Below are 9,542 nucleotides of genomic sequence, written 5' to 3'. Positions count from 1 at the left end.
GCTCCTTTTATCAAGGATGCATCCAGAAGTGACTTGTGTGGACTTGAGGCAGCCAGGTACCCCAGAATGCATTTCACACCAACCAGTGAGCATTAATGGCAGAGAAGAAAACCCGCATAATTTTCCAAATATTACTTATTGTGTCATGAAATGTAGTTTTATTTTGTTGACAAACCTTCCTATGACCTTTCTATCTTGTTACTGTTCCTGTATAATGTCTTTGGTATTGCATTCTGTTTTATGCATGCATTATGATTAAGTCAATAATTAATAGTCTCACCTATACCATGTTTGGTAAAACTCTCCCAATCACTGTCGAGTCAGAATAACAACTTTGGAGTTCATCACCCTTCAACCTGGAAGATCGTGATCTCAAATCCACACTTTCAAGCCATCAAGATTTTCATCTAAGATTGCATCATGATGCTAGTTCAACACCTAAGGCAATGCAAGTATCGTACATTTAACTAAACAAAACAGAGGTTTAGTATAAGCTGTAGACCCCGTTGTAAAACAGCGCTGATGATTTATAACTCAGGTGTTTAACTGACTCCTCCTAACTTCATTCTCTGTATTCTCTAATGGTTTCATTCATCCACTTTAACTCCCTTGACTAGTTTAGTGTTTTAGTTAAGCACAAACTACATGAGTTTCTGCTTCTGTCACTGGTTGTAAATAATGTCCCTTTAACGATTCCTGATCGTATTACATGCTCTAATAATAAGAGCTGTGCTGTAGTACTGTAAGTTATTTTCTACACAAAATTATTGGACCAAAAAACAGTACACAGAATCTCGTAGATTACAATTTGCAATTAGACGGATGTACTGTTACTTCCTCTACTGTCAAAAATCTGGGTGCTATATTAGACAGTAACTTGTCTTTTGAAAATCATATTTCCCATGTTACAAAACATCATTCTTCCATCTTAGAAACATTGCCAAGCTACGAAACATGTAACCTGTTCCTGATGCAGAAAAGCTAGTTCATGCATTCATGACCTCTAGACTGGACTATTGTAATGCACTGCTAGGTGGTTGTCCTGCATCCTCAATAAACAAGCTACAGGTAGTCCAAAATGCAGCGGCTAGAGTCCTTACCAGGTCAAGAAAATATGATCATATTACCTTTTATATATTATTTTATTATAAAAAAACAAAAACAAAAAAACACCACATTCTGGGATTTGAACCAGTGTCCCTTAAACCACTAAATTATACCACTGGACTATAAATTAACTTGATCAAACCAAACTTTCCTTATTCCATTGCATTTTTGTGCTTGCAAGATAGACGCACTATTCATTCATCTCACTTTGCAATAATAAAAATTAAAACAAGAGCGCTCCACCACAAGTACAATTCATGCCAACAGCCCATAATATAACTGCATGTTTAGCAAGAATCACGTTAAACATATTTAGCTATAGCCAAACAGGAGGTTATAGGCTAGTTCTCAAGGAGTCTGTTTCCTTTTACTGAATATTTTCAGTAAAAAATAGTTTAGGGCACAGCACATTCACACACAATTCCTTTTGCAATAATGCATTCAAACTAATTTAATCTTACAGTGCTACTTCATCTGTATCTGTTTTTGAATGAGCAAAAATCTGTAAGAAATGTATCGATCTGAAGATAAAATAACTGATGAAAATGAAATGTTATTTTCATAAACAAATTTGCACAGGAGAAAGCAGCAATTATACCTTTTAATGCTGACAACCATGTAATTAGTTTGGCATGTGGTAGGAAAAAAAAGTTTGCACACAATAGCCTAAGCCACTTTGAAACTCTCCAGTTATTTTATTTATTTTACTTTTTTATTTTAATATAGGCTACGTTATGAACATAACATTTCAAACATACTGAAATTCTTTAGCCACTGAGCGAATTGTTTTTAATTTTTGATGCTTTATGCTGCAGCCTATAGGACTGTCACATTTTGAAATTAATTTTTTTATGATTTTTAAGGATGTTGTAATGTTATAGTTATTTTTGCTTTATTTCGTTATTTGATCTCCGTTTACAAAACAAAATATAATTCCAGTCAGTTTGCAAACTGTCCCTTTGCGCCATCTGGCGGTAGTTTGGTGAATGACTTTAACATGCGACTGACTTGCAGTTACTGCCGTGGCCTTGCAGCGGTAGTAGGCATTCAGGTTGTCCACCTACTGTAAAGAAACAGCGCTCCAAGACTTCAGTCTACAACTGTGAGTTCTGCATTTTCTCTGTGATTGGTTATAACGCACAATGCTGCAGACCGCGCTCAAAAAGAAATATGATGCAATGTAAAAAATGGGAAAGTGCTGGATCTGAAGATGATCTACTTAAAGCTGACTATACTTCTGCGTCGGACCTACACCTTAGCCTTTACGCCGTAGGCTATATGTCAGTTTTTCATTTATACTTTATGCGTCATTGTCCGCGTCAACGTGCAATACACATGCAAACCACTAGTCCTGCAGTGTCCACAGGCATGTTGCTGGTGCAACCTGCAGTACCATGACAAAAGCTGAAGAAGAAGCGTCTTGTTAGAGAAGCATTATAGCCGTGACGGCGGCAAATAATTATCAAATCATTAAATCATTATTTAAAACTACAAAAGGAGACAACAACGGAACAAGAGAAGATGGCATTCTTTCAATCTCCACAAGGACTAGTACCACAGCAGATCAACAATAGCCGCTTTTCCACTGTCGGGCCAGTGCGAGCCAGTTCTTTAAACGGGTCAGGCGGGGTTAATAGCCTCGGACCTGTAGCACCAAGGCCAAAATAGCACTGCGTTTCCACCGTCGGGCCAGAAGCTCACTAAAACCTGCCCTTCACACGGCTCTCAGGAACAACGTCACGCAACCCCATCATTTCACAACAAAGAGAAGTTATCATAAAACTAATAAGAAATAAGTCACTGGAACTAGCACGATTACAAAACAAATATGATAAAAGCGGCCTTTTGTTTGCATGCTTTGTTAAATATTTAACTACAAAAGCATAAATGTTTTACTATAATAAGTGACACATTGATAATTATTAATTTATCAGGACTAAAAATTAGTCACATAGAAATAAAGCATCATGATAATAGCCTGTTCAAAGCTCCCGAACAAAAAACATATTTTTATGACAGGCTACACAGAGCTAAACTCTCGAGGCGAGACTTATGACAGATAAAATGTTAAATACGATAAATATGATAAATACACGATTGTGATAGAGAATAAGAAGCTGACGTCTCATTTCTTGAAGTGGTCGTATTTACCATGTTTACTATGGCAACGTTTTAAATCAAGTTATTTTAAACACTCACTACTGACTGAAAGTGAGTTTTGAGCTCAATTAATTTTAAAAAGTGTTAAATGCTGGTGTTATAGCTGTTAGCTTATTGAAATGATCCGCGGTGATGACGCTCTCTAGACAAGGAGAAACTCCGCCTTTGTTCATAACCACTCCTCTAGCCCCAGCTGGCCTGCTTTGGCCAAAGGTTTTCGTCGGGCCAAAAAACCCGGGCCATTGGCCCCGAGGAAGCACCAACGAGGCACGATCAAGCCCTGGAAGTGCCAGTGGAAATGCGACCGGCCCTAGCATGCACTAGTACGCCCGCTTTTGGCCCGACAGTGGAAATGCAGCTATTGTTGTTCACGGAGAACTAGTGATGTATAGTGCTATGTAGTATAATAAATGATAAGACACTCGTCCTTTGCTTTATTTTATATAAGAAGATATAACATTAAAATGTGTTAAAATGCACATAAACACACAAAACATACAGAGAGAGGGGTTATAGCAAACCAATCACACCATTTGCGGTCCACGTAGAATTGACGCGCTGTTAGGTGCCCGTCAGACTACACCTTACTACACATAGCCTACAGCATAGGTTCGACCCAGAAGTATAAATTGGCCTTTACTGTGATTGTTTTTTGTATGTCTGTGTAGACCAGATGATTGAATGAAACGCTTCCCACATGCAGTGCAGTGATACGGTTTCTCTCCAGTGTGGATCCTCTCATGTGCTTTCAGAGTTGCTGACTGACTGAATCCCTTGCTGCAGTGTGAACACTTGTACGGTTTCTCTCCAGTGTGGATCCTCTCATGTGTTTTCAGATGTCCTGAATGAATGAATCTCTTGTCACAGCGTGAACACTTGTAAGGTTTCTCTCCAGTGTGGATCCTTTCATGTAGTTTTAAACCGTCCGATGTAGTAAAAGTCTTTTCACACTCAAAGCACATGTACTCTCTCACACCAGTATGTATTTTCTGGTGTATTTTCAAATTTTGTTGAAATGAAAAACTCTTTCCACACAAATGACATGAATGTGGCTTGTTCTTTGTATGAACTCTCAGGTGTTCCTTCAGGTTTGAAACTCTAAAAAATGCTGCATTGATCACATGTGTGCAGTTTTTCTCCAGTGTGGATGTTCATGTGAACTTTGAGGTGTGATAATTGTGTGAAATTCTTCCCACACTGATTACAAGTGTACGGTTTCTCTCCAGTATGAACTCTCATGTGACGCCGAAGGCTTGTTTTGTTTGTTAAACTCTTTCCACACTGAGTGCAAGTGAAAGATTTCTTGGCTCTTTGCTTTAAACTTTTCTGTTTAGTTTGAGAGCTACTCAAAGGTTCTTCTCTACTTTTGACATGATTTCTCTCCTCAACTTCATTCAATTCTTCATTCTCCACATTTTCTTCTTTTAACTCTGAAATTAAAGTGGTTTATTTTCAGTTAGTCATAAAAACAGAGAAACGTGAAAGGAAATAAAAATTACCTCTGATGTAAAGATATACTGCCTGTCCAAAAAAAATAGTCACCACCTGGATTTAACTAAGCAAATAGTTAAGATCCTCCCATTGGATAATTACTGCATGAATGATTATGTTATGTGCTCAAAAATGAGGTCAGCTGACTACCTGAATGACCAGATTATTCCATCAATTATTTTATTCTTCCCTGATGGCTACGGCATATTCCAAGATGACAATGCCAGGATTCATCGGGCTGAAAGAGTGTTTCAGGGAGCATGCAACATCATTTTCACACATGTATTGGCCACCACAGAGTCCAGAGTCAGACCTTTACCCCAATGAGAATCTTTGGGATGTGCTGGAGAAGACTTTGCACAGCGGTTTGACTCTCCCATCATCAATATAAGATCCTGGCAAAAAATGAATTCAACTCTGGATGGGAATAAATGTGGTGACATTGCAGAAGCTTATCGAAATGATGCTTCGGCGAATGAGTGCCATAATCTAAGCTAAAGGCACTCCAACGAAATATTAGAGTGTGTGCCTTTTTTTTTGGACGGGCAGTGTATATATCTTTTTGATGGATTTTTATGAATGTCATCACTGAAACTTTATTTTTTTAAAGTATTATAAGCACAAGTCTATTAAACTATTAAATATGTTTGAACAAAAAATATCTAACATACATAAATTTTGTTGAAAAAAGAACCCATATCATATAAAGTTTTATTATTTGACGCTTCCTCTAGATTATTCAACAGCTCTAAAGATTTTTCCTGTTACAACAAAACTAAATCTGTTTGAAGCTTTATAACATTAAGCCTTCATTAATGAAGCATGAAAAATAAACACCAACCTGTTTGTTCTCCAGTATCTTCAGTGTGTTTGATTCTGCAGGGTTCTGGATCTCTCATCTTCTCTCAGTCTTCTTTAATAAACTCAGTCTTCCTGACGATTTGATGCTCCTCTTCACTTGTAAACTGATGGGAATATTCCAGCATTTATTGGTGAATTGCTGAATGTGTGATTGTTGTGGGAGGAGCTACACTGAACATGAATTTCTGTGTGGAAAAACAACAGTTTACTTATTATTTTAAACTAATTTACACATTTCAATACTTTTATATTTAAATTTACACACTCCAAATTCTATCTTTTAAGAAACCAGATCCTTAAGGCCGAAATCCCGCTTTCAGACTGCACGATTTTAGCCCAGTTTTTGGCTCGCCGACAGGTTTTGAGAAATTGCCGACAAATGCCCGAAATCACAGGCAAATCGTTGCTCGTTCACGCAAGTGACAATCACGCAGTGTGAATGAGCAAAGACGCGATCTGAGAGAAATCGCCGACGAGTCACCGACGCCTGTGAGATATTTGGCATGCTAAATATCTGGACCTGTCGGCGATTCAAAATCATGCTGTGTGAAAAGTGTTCTGACTGAAAACTACGTCGGCAAGATACAGAGCAGCGGGGAGTTCAGGGAGGAGTTATATACCACAATATCAGCAAGCATGGCTTCGTTTCAGAAAAAGCCTTCTTCTCGGTCTATGTGGACCCAAGAAATGGAAGAAAAATTAGTCGAAATTTGGCAGGAGCACCCGTGTCTGTTTGACGTTTCATCTGAGCTAGTGAGCTAGCCCAGTCTCACGTGAGAACTCCGGTCTTGCATGCTTGATATCGCGTTGTTTCCCTTGTCACATCTCGCGTGTTTTTGGTTGTGAAACGTAGTTTGCATGCCAGACAGAGTTGTCGGCGATTCTTCCTATTGTAAAGTCATGCAGTGTGAAACCTTCTGTCGCCGATCCATCGTGCAGTGTGAACACAGCAGCGACTGAATGCTGGCCGAGATAGTCATGCAGTGTGAAAAGAACAGTGACCCGACTACTTTGAAAATCGTGCAGTCTGAACTCGGCTATCCTCTGATTATACTTCTGCGTCGGACCTATGCTGTACTTCATTGTCGGATACGCCGTAGATTGTCGGATACGCCGTAGATGCGTCATTGTCTGTGTCAACGTCCAGTACACATGTAAAACGCTAGTCTGCAGTGTCCACGTGCATGTTGCAACCCGCAGTACCACAACAAAAGCCGAAGAAGAAGCGTATCGTGGTGGACCAATCACAGCACTTGCTGTCCATGAAGAATTGACACACTGTTAGATTTTTGGAGAGGTGCACGTCAGACTGCGGCATAGGCTACACACAACCTACGAGCTTAGGTTCTAGCTACAGCGTAGGTTTGACTCAGAAGTATAAATTGGGCTTTACAAATACAGTATTGTCTTTTTGTAAATCATTTTTAGGGATGCAGTGAAAATGGATGCACTTTGCTGAAAACCGAAAATGCTTTGTAATAAATATTTATCATTTTAATCAAATATTACAAAGTACTTTTGTAAGAGTTTCTAATTTAACAAAATTTTAATGATACTGAATTAAAAAAAAAAATCCAAATTAAATAAGTTTTATTGAAAGTAACAATAAAATTAGACAGAAAATACATTAAATATCAATATTAGTTATTTTATTTTTTTCAATGCAACAGAATCCGCCCGCTATGCAACTGGCGAGCAGATCAGTGAACGAGGGCAGCATCATTTTAACAGCGTTGCCATGTTAATAATGTCACCATAGCAGCGCTAAAGCAAACACTACATAGACATTTCCAGTCGACTCATTATTTGAGTGGACTTTTTTTCATTGAGCGGTACAACACTTAAAACCGATTTAGGTTAAAGTAACATGTCAGCCTTTATTTTTCTTCTTTTTAGGGCAGCAGTAGCTTTAACAGCAAATCAACCATCCACATCAAAAGCCGCAGAAAAGCCCACAATTCAGCAGATATTTTTGAAAACAAACCAAAAAAAAAATTAACAAATACTGCTGATCAAAATCAATAGCGTTTTCCCAAGACATTTAAAAAGAACACATTTTAGAGCTGTAGGCTACCTACAATAGCGTGATACCATGAAACTGTGTTATTTTTGTTTAAGGTTAATACTAGTAAACACCAGCCCATGACTACTGCCAAGGTGCATTATAGCTGTATATTTATACCTGAGAATGCTTTGACTAGTTATAACCCCACATGATGCCTAAGAGACCGTCTCACAGTTCAAATTTGCTTTTAAATGTAGTAATTGCCTTTATTAACACACAAAACTTGTAGAAGGTTCCCAGTAATAAGAATGACTTACTACAATTGATTTTTTAATTATTATTATAATAACAAAATAATTTCCCATTCAAAGGTTTATAGTACATTGCTAGTGTCCCAAATGATTTACTACAGGTGACATTTTGCCAATTCCTGTCTTTTTATGAACACAGTAAACAAGTGGCATAACTATTATACAATATACAATACTTGTGTACAATACTTATTTGAAACAATGATTTATACAAGTACACTAACTTTCCAATTGTTGCAGCTCACATTCAGTAACGTTAAGTCAATTTGCATTTACTACAAGCTTCTAATAATGAAAATAATTTGAAACAATGATTGGTAATTGTTTATGGTGTTTGCACTGGAATTTGCAGACACAACGCGATTATCGCGCGAATAGATTTGATCTGCCAAGAAAAATCTCAAATGAGAAATAAAATTATCAATAAAATTGCAGCAATACTTTAAATTGCTTCGCATTCATTCCCCTCATATCACGAGGATATCAGGAACATTATCACTGCATATATCGAAACATACAAAACCATTAAATCGCTCAGTTCTTAATTAACTTTACACATGTTTCCTCACATAAACCTACGTACTGCCTGCTGCTGCTAAAATGTCTAAGTCAGAAAACACACAGACCGCTTACTCGATGAAAACAAGACAGAAACGAGCTCGTTTTTTGTGTGAAGTGTGTTTTACAGTTGCTTAAATATGAGAAATAGCGTGACCCGCTCACCTCTCCTCAGAAGACTCTCTGCGGCCGAAAGCTTGAGGACTCTTTGTTCACGGTTCCTCCTCCTGAAAGTGATTTGTTACTCAGCTTTCACTGAATCTGCAGCCGCAGAGCTCGAGTCGAACAAAAAAGAGGGCGTTTTCTTCTTCTGGTGTCAATGGCGGTTGGCAAACCAACTGCATTCCCGCCACCTACTGGATAAGAAGTTTGAGAACTATAAAATATATATTTTCTTTAATACAGCTGTATCCTAAATTCTATTTATCAGTCTTTTTTCTTTTAAGAAAATAATTCATTCATGAAATATTTTTGATTGCAATTTGTGCATGTTTCAGAGCCTGTTTAGCCAGATGGTGTCTGCCTCTTTGTTTCCTTCCAATTTTGACTTTGAATTGGGGTATGTAGTCTGCTGCTGCTTTAGGGCCATCTGTGTATATTTGCAATATGCTATAATAAGTTTGTTCAATGTATTGCTGTACTGCTATATTTGTTAACATATTTCTTTCCTTGTTATGTTTTTCTTCATATAACTGAATGTCAACTACAGGCATAGGGAAAAGCCAAGGAGGAGAGGGTGTTTTTTCAGAAAAGCCCTAAGAAGAAGCCAAGTGTTATTAAATTATTAGTAGTATTTTTTTTTTTTTTTTTTACTTTCTGAAGTTACCAGCTATTTTGTTATGTCTAGATCACGAGAAAAAAAAGAAAGGGAAAAAAAGTTTATGTTAAATCTGGAGGGAAAAAAATGCTGCTGCATGCCTTTAGGACATTCATAAACCAGGGAACAAATGCATTTGTCCTGGTGCACAGCACAAGTTAAATAAAGTGGCCTTTGAACTTGTGCATCTTTGGAAGTGGAGCCAATTAAAATGAGAAAATTGCTTAAAAAA

At 37.6% G+C, this 9,542-nt stretch overlaps 1 pseudogene; it reads right to left on the bottom strand.

Annotated features, from left to right (window-relative positions):
• Nucleotides 1-1,889: 1,889 nt before the first annotated feature.
• On the bottom strand, nucleotides 1,890-8,831 carry LOC109087176 (annotated as a pseudogene).
• Nucleotides 8,832-9,542: the final 711 nt, after the last annotated feature.

Source organism: Cyprinus carpio, chromosome A4 (genome assembly GCF_018340385.1).
Source record: "Cyprinus carpio isolate SPL01 chromosome A4, ASM1834038v1, whole genome shotgun sequence".
Classification (NCBI taxonomy): Eukaryota; Metazoa; Chordata; class Actinopteri; order Cypriniformes; family Cyprinidae; genus Cyprinus; species Cyprinus carpio.
Note: the sequence above shows the minus strand (reverse complement) of the source record. Positions and strands in the feature narration are given on the sequence as shown.